General features: G+C 38.4%; 1 non-coding gene across 1 annotated transcript; it reads left to right on the top strand.

Annotated features, from left to right (window-relative positions):
- Positions 1–1,771: 1,771 nt before the first annotated feature.
- Positions 1,772–1,876, top strand: LOC141681316 (small nucleolar RNA R71). Its single transcript, XR_012558757.1, has one exon. It is a non-coding gene; the product is annotated as a small nucleolar RNA R71 (small nucleolar RNA).
- Positions 1,877–8,473: the final 6,597 nt, after the last annotated feature.

Genomic DNA, 8,473 nt, shown 5'->3' with positions numbered 1-8,473 from the left:
CTTCCATTCCAAGAGATTCAAAAGGCATATCAATCTTCCTTTTCTAGGGAGACGCATTCAAATATTGCAATTGCTCATCTCCTTCATCATCTTCACTATCTGAATTTCCCAACAAGGCTTTTTCTAAGGCAACCGACCTTAGCATTTGATCAAGTTCCGATGTGACCACCGAATCGACCAACTCAACTTTTAAGCATTCCTCATTATCAGTAGGAAATTTCATAGCATTGAACTCATTGAAAGTCACATCCTAATCCAACACTCGCATTGTAAGCTCACCCTTCTGCACATCAATCAAAGTTTGGCCGGTTGCCAAGAAAGGCCTTCCCAAGATTATGGGAATCTTTTTATCTTCCTCGAAATCAAGAATGACAAATCAGCAGAGAAGATGAGTTTATCCACCTTGACCAAGACATCCTCCACAATACCTCTCGGATATGTAATAGAACGGTCGACCAACTGCAAGGTCATGTAAGTTGGTTTGGGATTAGTTAAGTCCAACTGCTTGAAGATTGACAAAGGCATCAGATTGATGCTAGCTCCCAAGTCACATAGGCATTTGTCAAAAGACACCTTCCCAATAGTACATGGAATAGTGAAGCTTCCTGGATCTTTAAGCTTTGGAAGCAACTTCTGCTGCAACACAGCACTGCATTCCTCCGTGAGAGCGACAGTCTCTAAATCATCTAGCTTCACTTTCTGAGAGAGAATACCTTTCATAAACTTTGCATAACTAGGCATCTGCTCGAGAGCCTCAGCGAAAAGTATGTTGATGTGAAGTTTCTTGAACACCTCCAGAAACTTCTTGAATTGCTTATCCAGCTTTTTGTTCTGCAACCTTTTAGGAAAAGGTGGTGGAGGATAGATCTGTTTCTCCCCTGTACTACCCTCAGGCAGAGTGTGCTCAATAGTAGTCTTCCTTGTTTCCACTTCTTCATCCTTCTGCTCTACTTCTTTCTCAGCTCCAGCTTCCTCAGGCAACTCTTGAGTTTGTTCGGGATTAGCAACCTTCCCAGGCCTCAAAGTGATTGCCTTTACCTGCTCCTTAGCTTCCTTCTTCCCTGGCACTTCAGTGTCACTAGTTAGTGTACCAGGTTGACGATTTAGCAAGGCATTGGCAATTTGCCCAATTTGATTTTCCAAGGTCTTGATAGAAACAACTTGGCTCTTGCACATAAGCTTCAACTCCTCTAATTCAGATTTTTCATTAGTTTGCTGCAGCTGGAGTTGTTGTTTTGGCGCATACTGCGGTTGCTGAAAACCAGGGGGGTTGTACTGCTTAGCTGAATACTACTGATAAGGCTGTTGAACCATATTCTGAGCATTTCTCCAACTGAAATTAGGATTATTGCGGTTGTTTGGATGATAGGTGGTTGGCACAGGTTGCTGCGATCGCTAGTAGTTGCTCACGAACTGAGCCGATTCATTAGAAATTATGCACTGATCAGTTTCATGGGCACCAGCACAAAGTTCACAGACACTAGTGATTTGATTAACTCCATAATTAGTCAAAGTGTCCGTCTTCATTATCAAAGCCTTAAGTTGGGCAGCGATAGCAGTTGCTGCATCCAACTCCAAAATTCCTGCAACTTTTCCCTGAGTCAACCTCTGGGTAGGATTCTGGTACTCATTAGCATCCATCAGTTCAATAAGTTCATAAGCTTCATCATAGCTCTTAGCCCATAAGGCTCCTCCTGATGCTGCATCAAGCATGGGCCTATAAGTAGGACCCAATCCATTGTAAAAACAGTTGATAATCATCCAATTAGGCATGCCATGATGTGGGCACTTCCTTAGCATCTCTTTATCGATCCCAAACCTCACACAGAGATTCTCCAGTTTGCTGCGCAAACTGGGTAAGAGCATTCTTGATTGCTGCTGTCTTCGCCATGGGAAAGAATTTAGTGAGAAACTTTTGAGCAAGATCTTCCCAAGTTTCTATAGACCCTGCTGGTAGAGAGTGTAACCAGTACTTAGCTTTGTCCCTCAGAGAGAATGCAAAGAGTCGTAGCTTGATAGCATCTTCAGTCACACCATTGAACTTGAAAATGTCACAGATCTCGATGAAATCCCTGATGTGCATGTTGGGATCTTCGGTAGGAGAACCCCCAAACTGAACTGAGTTCTGTATCATCTGGATCGTGCTTGACTTGATCTCAAAGGTGTTAGCCATGATGGCTGGTCTAATGATGCTAGACTGAATGTCATTAATCTTAGGCTTAGAATAGTCCATCAAAGCCTTCAGATTTGCTGCTTGATCACCCATAGCTGCTATAATTGGCTCTTCAACTTTCTCTTCTTCTTCTACCTTCTTTTCTTCCTCAGAAACTTCCCTGTAAATTACCACAAGTTCTTCCTCGGCTTTATCCAGTGTTCTCTTACGAGTACGCAAATGCGTATGCATACACCCTCGCTAGATCACCTGAAACAAGATAAGGAAACAAATAAGTAACAATGTCCGAGTCAATGAACTTTAACGACCACTGATGGAAAGCACATAAACTAGTAATTAACACCGCAGTCCCCGGCAGCGGCGCCAAAAACTTGGTAGTCGCTAAACACACGCTAATATTACACGTAAGTATACGAGTTCACAAGTAAGCAACAATGTATGGTTATTATTACGCACCTAAGCAACAATGTATGGTTATTATTCAATGCTAAGACTATAACAAATTAAGGTTGGTTAACTAATATTAACTACGAGAATTTAACACTTGAATTAATCAATATTAAAAACACATGAGATCCTAACTTCATTACTACTTCATTCAATAGTCATTTTTATTAACCTTAGCATGTAATGGTGATGATATTAATCGAACAACACGAAACTGATAATCGCCAAATTTCGTTGCACGAATACCATTCTACCAAACATCCACAATTTAGATAGAAGTTGAATAAGCATCAATTATGTTGAGACCCTATATGTCTACAGAATTTGACAACATAACGATTTAAGCACAAGTTATTTATGATGATTACACAGGGCAAGTAAAATGGTTAGAGTTACCCACTAATCATGCATACAACACATAAACTTATGCTAGCATGGCAAGTTCTAAATCTCAAGATCCACTGTCGCTTCACAAGTGATTAACAGGCTATCTTACATGTTCGCGACGCATATAAGATGAATAAGTACAACCTATACTAGATATCATACAATCACCACATACCAAGGTATTACATAATTAACTAAAGAATTCCATAGTAAATTCGCTAGAATCCCATGATCACGATTAGCCCATAATAGAACTCATCGTCAGCATGGGTCCATATGAAAGCATGATAATAACACAGCGATATAAGGCAGAAAAATACTTAATAAATAATGAAGTACGTCACAAGAGTATTAAGGTTCAAAGCATAAAGAAAACTAGCATCCACTGTTACAACGAACTAAAAGAATCACAAGATAAACTAATGCTTCCTCTTCTTCATTGTTGCGTGCTAAAACGGTCTTCTCAATCTTCTTGCCTTCGCTATGGTTGAAGAAAACGTCTTCCCATAAGGTTTATATAAGAGTCCAGGAGTCACCGCGCCAACAGAAGCCCAAACAGAATTGAAAACAAATAAAACCAGAATCTGAAATTCCGCACGCACGCGGCCGCTTGCTCCCTCCACGCGGTAGCGTGCTGGCACGCGGTCTCCTGCTCCTAGCGCGCGGTCGCGTGCTACCCTTCTGGAAAATTCTCTATTTTGCTCCTGTTTGTGCTGATTTCTCTGCTCATCACCCATAGACTGGTTCCAAGCACTTCCTTAAGCTTTATTTGATGAAAATCACCTATCTAAGCAAGTTATACCCTGAAATACAAAAACACTAGAAAATGCGTCAAATACACAAAATACTTGAGTCCAAGATACCAATTCAAGCTGTTATGAGACGCTCTAAGTGGTATAAAATGCCACTTATCAGCTCCCCCTTTTTGTTAGCATCAAGTTGAGTGGAGGATGGAGTTTGTGCGGCCATCAGTTTCGTAAGAAGTTAAGTCTATTGAGCCTAATGTAGATGGATTGTAGTTATGGATGCTTCCAGGGTTTTGAGTCTTGTATCCAAGAAGTCCACCTTGATGTCTAGATCAGTATTTTTCCTTAGTTGTATGTTGATGTCAAGCATGGTTGTGTTGGGAAACTTTGCATCCAGTCTCTCAGAAACGTCCTTCTAGACTTGATCAATTTCTGTTTTGATTACAGTGAAATCCAGATTATGTTGAAGAGATTGTATTTGGTGCGGTTGAATAGAACTGAGATGTGCTTGAAGAAGTTTCTTGGTGTTGGCATTGGTTGTAGCTTGAAGAGCTGTCTGAGTTTGTTGAATTATATGAAAGAGAGTAGACTTGAAATGTTGCTCATCACATTCTTTGGAAAACACCCAAGATAAAGTTTTTGACCTTGAGCTGGGGCCTACTTCTCCCCCTATGTCCATAAAATCTCCTTCATCATCATTTTCATCCCCAAATATGTCTTCAGAACCACCAGATGGATAATCAACATCATCATCAGCTTTGTGTGGTATGGCTGTGATGGCATCCTTGGCCCTTTGCATAGAAACAGTAGTGTGCACCAAATTGAGCATTCTTTCAGCAGCCATATTATCTTGTTCAGCAAAAATTTGATATGTTGAAACAGGGTGAGTAAATGCCTCAGCCTCATAAGAAACAGAGTCTAAGACAACTTGATATTCTTGCTGAATTAGCTATTTCTTTTCAGCCTCATTGACATCCATTAACTCACTTACAATGGGCTCTTCCCAAATTTCAGTACCTGCATTTCTCTCATTTTCTCTATTTTATTGCATCAAAGGCTCCCCTTGGCTCACCACCCTCACACCCTCACCTTCACCTACTAAGGTGGGACTCCACTCACTCACTTTTTCCAAGTTGGAAGAAATAGCTTGCATATTTTTACTCTTTTCCTCTCCTTTTGCCTGAGAGCAACTCAGCCTCTCACTCAATTCACTCCCTTCCCTCAGTCCTAAGAGTGATTGTACAACTACTAGATCATCTGCACTTGTAATAATTGTTGAATTTTGAAGTGGTGCAGTGATATTCAACGGATGAGAAACATCCGTCAAAATAGTAGTTGAGAGTTTCAACGGATGACTATTGTTAAGCACATCCGTCGAGATACAATCACTTGTCAACAGATGAACAATATCCGTTAAATTAGTGGGAATGAAAGAGTTTGAAGTAGAAACTACTATAGATTCTGTGGTGATTGATTTGAGATTTTGCACAGATGTTTCAGTAGTTTCAGAAAGAAATGGCAAGTGAGCCAACAAATCATCTAAAAGATGATGTTCACTTGCTTGGATTTTTGACTTCTCCATGAGAGTTAAAGATGGAAAATCGGGAATTGATGAATGGATCAAGTCCAAATCCAGAGAATTGGTGGGTGAGTTTTGTGTGTAAGGTGCTTCAATTATCAAAGATTTTGGCTGTGACTCCACATTTACAGGAGCCACATCAAGCTGAATTTGAGAAGGTGCAGTAACTGAGTCTGTGACTGCAGTTTGCACAGTGTGTGCACCCTATGTATCCCCAAGTGTCTTAGTTTTCTTCTTTCTAGCATAAGTTTGGGGTGAGCTTGTGTCCCTAACCCTTTTTACTTGTGCTCTTGGCTGTGAGTTTTGTTCAATAGTCACATCCTTTTGGGAGGATGCAACTAGTAATAAGCTAATGTCCTTATTAAGCACTACGGTTTATTGAGAAACTGTAGTATGGATAGCCTGGGATTCACTCACCTCTTCATCCTTATCCTTAGGGCTTCTTTGATGTTCACCCTTTCCCTCACCAATCTTACTGCTCTTCACACTCCCCTCTTGGTTTTTAGTAGATTTTTCAACTGGTTTCTTTTGAGAAAAACTAGAGGGGGCTTTCATTGATTTGGATTTTGAGACTTTTGGTTTTGTGGCTTGGGTAAGCATCTGTTTGGTCATTGTCACAGATGTCATTGCCACAATTGTTTGCAAAGAATAGATTGAGAAGTAGTGGGAACAGCAGCATTTACCTCATTTACCTGAGGTTGTTCCATGATTGGCATGTATACAAGAGGAACATCCTTGTGATGATTTGACCTGTTAAGATCAGCAATAACTCTTCTCTCTTGGACCTAACAAGCTAACTTGTTTGTTGGGTTCTCAATTGAGAGATTCTCAAAAACAAAATTAGCTATCATCATGAAGAATATAGCATAATAAATATTCTTAGACCTCTTCTTTATATCCCCTAATTTACTCCCTAACTCATACATAACAGAACTTATCATTAATGAGCATGTAAAACATATGAACAATTGAGTAAGATATAGCATCAAAATTACTGACTTTGCCAGAAAATACTTTAATGAAAGAATCACACAAGAAACTCCATTCTTTTCTAAGGCCTAATCTTCTAACTTCACCTAACTTAGTGGCAGTTAGATCATAACCCATAGAGACTAGGATGTTACTCACATCAGTGTCAGTGTGTGGAGCAGATGTGTTATTTTCAGGTAACTTAAAACATTTTTCAATTGCATCACAATTCACAGAGTGTTCATTACCTTTGAGAGTGAAGGTAATAATCTTGTCCCTTGAATTGAACATAGCTATAGACCAAATTTCCTCGACAACTTCACAGTAGATGGTTGCAGACTCAAGCATGGAATAGCTTAATTTGCAGTTCAGTATGAAGTCCATCATCTTGTGATAGTCCTCAGATGTCAGAATTTTCTTGTTCACCAGAGCCACAAAGTTGTTCTTTTCATAGAGGAACCCAATTGAGGACATAATTTTGACTACTGGGTGCCATTTCTGTGATTGAAATTGGTTGCAGAGAGAGAGTTTTTGCTTTTGGGAAGAAGAAGTTAGAGAAATTGCTTTGAGAAAGATAAAATTGTAATTAGCTTTTATATTTTTTCAGAAATAAACTGTCAAAAAGTAAAAGTAAAATAAAGTGACCAATCAAATTAACCCAAAATAGCCGTTTAAAAAAACTATCGCAATTCTAAAATTATCCGTTGAAATATACATACAGACTGTAAGTAAATTCAATGGATAATGCTCAAAATTAACGGCTAAGATTGAGTGCAATTCGACGGATGATGATTAAATTACCCAGAGTAATAATTGATATTTCAAAGGATGATAAATTTTAATGGATGTTCATTTTCAACGGATAATGAACATCCGTTGAGATACAAATTCTGACTTAGTCAAAATTTTGTCTAAGAAGGGAAATATCAACTTTTGCTCTGGCTGCATTTTAATTTGCTTTGACATCAAAAATAGATTAAGAGTAGTTAAGCATACCTAGCTCACTTACCAACCTAGTGAAGGTGGCTTCGTCAAGTGGCTTGGTAAAGATGTCTGCAAGTTATTTCTCACTTGGAACAAAATGAAGTTCCACTGTACCATTCATAACATGCTCTATAATGAAATGATACTTGATGTCAATGTGCTTGGTCCTTGAATGTTGTACTAGATTTTCAGTAATTGCAATTGCACTTGTGTTGCACAGAAAATAGGAATCTTATTCACCTATAGACCATAGTCCAGCAGTTGATTTTTCATCCATAAAATTTGTGCACAACAACTACCTGCAACAATATATTCAACCTCAGCTGTAGAAGTAGAGACTGAATTTTGCTTCTTACTGAACCAGGATACCAGCTTGTTTCCTAAAAATTGACAAGTTCCTATGGTACTTTTTCTGTCAATTTTACAACCTGCATAATCTGCATCTGAATAACCAGTTAGATCAAAACCAGAATCTCTAGGATACCAAATGCCAAGTTTTGGTGTTTCTTTGAGATATCTGAAAATTCTCTTAATAGCTACTAAATGAGATTCTCTAGGATCAGCTTGAAATCTAACACAAAGACATGTAGCAAACATTATATCTGGCCTACTGGCTATTAAATATAAAAGTGAGCGAACCATGCCTCTATAACTTGAAATATCCACAGACTTTTCAGTAGTGTTTAATTCAAGTTTAGTTGTTGTGGCCATGAGAGTTTTTTCAGATGTGCAATCCATTAAGTCAACTTTTTCAAAAGATCATAAATATATTTGGTTTGACTTATGAATATTCCATCACTAACTTGCTTAACTTGTAAACCAAGAAAGTAAGTTACTTCTCCCATCATGCTCATTTCATATTTACTTTGCATCAATTTGGCAAACTTTTTGCAAACTTTTTCATCTGTAGAACCAAATATAATATCATCTACATAAATTTGAACAAGTATGCTAGAGCCATTAACATTTATAAAGAATTAGGTTTTGTCAACAGTTCCTCTAGTGAAGTGATTTTCTAAGAGAAATTTTGACAAAGTATCATACCAGGCTCTAGGTGCTTGCTTCAATCCATAAAGTGATTTCAAAAGATAGTAGACATATTCTGGAAAATTTGGATCTTCAAAACCAGGAGGCTTCACAATTTTTGGGAATTTTTGACATTAATTTTGTATTTATGGGATATTTAAA

This window comes from Apium graveolens, chromosome 8 (assembly GCF_009905375.1).
Source record: "Apium graveolens cultivar Ventura chromosome 8, ASM990537v1, whole genome shotgun sequence".
NCBI classification, from domain to species: domain Eukaryota; kingdom Viridiplantae; phylum Streptophyta; class Magnoliopsida; order Apiales; family Apiaceae; genus Apium; species Apium graveolens.
The sequence above is the reverse complement of the archived record's forward strand: the minus strand, read 5'-3'. Positions and strand labels throughout refer to the sequence as shown.